We start from the raw sequence: 1,434 nt of genomic DNA on the forward strand, positions 1-1,434 counted from the left end.
TCAACCCCCCCACAGGCTCATCTCAGCTTCACGGAGGGCCTTCTCTGGTCCTTACTACCTGGGTGAATTTCATTCCTTGTGTTCTAGTTCCTTTGTCTCCGCTGATTGCATCCCTTTTACTGTCTGTTCAAAAGTTTCAATTACTATTTTCAAATGCACAGAGAGAAAAAGAAAACCCTATTATATATAATTGCAATAAATATATACCATGTAACAAAGACCATAAAGACAGCAGGATGGGCTATGCAACTGTTTCTAAATCATAGTTCAAATGACATCTGATTTGTAAGGGAGACAGAATCACTGATATTGTTTGGATTTGACCCACAATTATCTGAAGTAACAATTTTTATTAAATTCTTTATTCTTTTCAAGGAATTTAAATTATTTTTATAATGTAAGTTAAATACAATGAAAACACCTCTACACAGACAATGAACTGAAATAAGAAACAGGAATGCCATAAAGACAAAAACGTGAAATTTTAAGATAGGTTTTCTATATAAATTATGGTAGAGAAAAAATGAATATATTAAAAATTATGTAAAAAGAGAAAAACAACTACAGTCTGAGTAGTGGAAATGAGCACAAATATGAACGGATTTTATGTTTTCAAAACATTCTATAATTTCCATCCCTGCTGAGACTGTGATACAGCAAAGTACTTAAGCTCATTCTTATCCTTGTCTTCTTCCTTGACTGTAAATTGTCATGCACCACAATGGCACTGGTTTAATAAAAAATAATAACTGGACCTTCCATTTTCATGATAAGTAAGGTTGATAGTTTGTCATGGCAAGAAAATACCAAAAGCACAAAGTTAGGGGGGTTTTGTTTGTTTGTTTATTTGTTTCTTTTAAAGGGAAATGTCCACAGGATTTTAAATAATTTTATTCTCCATTAAAAGTGCTCAGTTACTGTCTTTAATAATTTGAGTATCTACCGATAGATGCACCCTCAAAATAATATAAAAGAGATATAAAATATAACACACTGGGTAGTTTTGTCTTGTTTTGACAAACCATTATGTACATTCCTACATTACATAGTATAAAACTATTTAAAAACCTAACTCACTCTCCCCTGCTTCTCCACTACAGTGGATACTGAGAGAGCCAAATTTGCAAAAGATCATTACATCACATTAAGTGACAAAGTCCATTAATTTTTATGATGAAGCCCTAAAAGATGGGTTTAGTAATGGCTCTGACACAGTTTTAACCTAAGACTCATACTTAGCCTCAGATACCAAGGTGACAGGCATCATAGAACAATGTAAGCACTTGTACAGTTTTTTTACATTCCAAGCACTATACAAATATTATGATTATTGTTAATAATATGCATTGACAACGATCAGAATGAGATCCCCTTTTGCTAGGAAAGTACAAATGCACAGAGAGAGGCAGTTACTGCTCCTAGGATCTTATGACC

This window comes from Natator depressus, chromosome 11, assembly GCF_965152275.1.
Source record: "Natator depressus isolate rNatDep1 chromosome 11, rNatDep2.hap1, whole genome shotgun sequence".
Classification (NCBI taxonomy): domain Eukaryota; kingdom Metazoa; phylum Chordata; order Testudines; family Cheloniidae; genus Natator; species Natator depressus.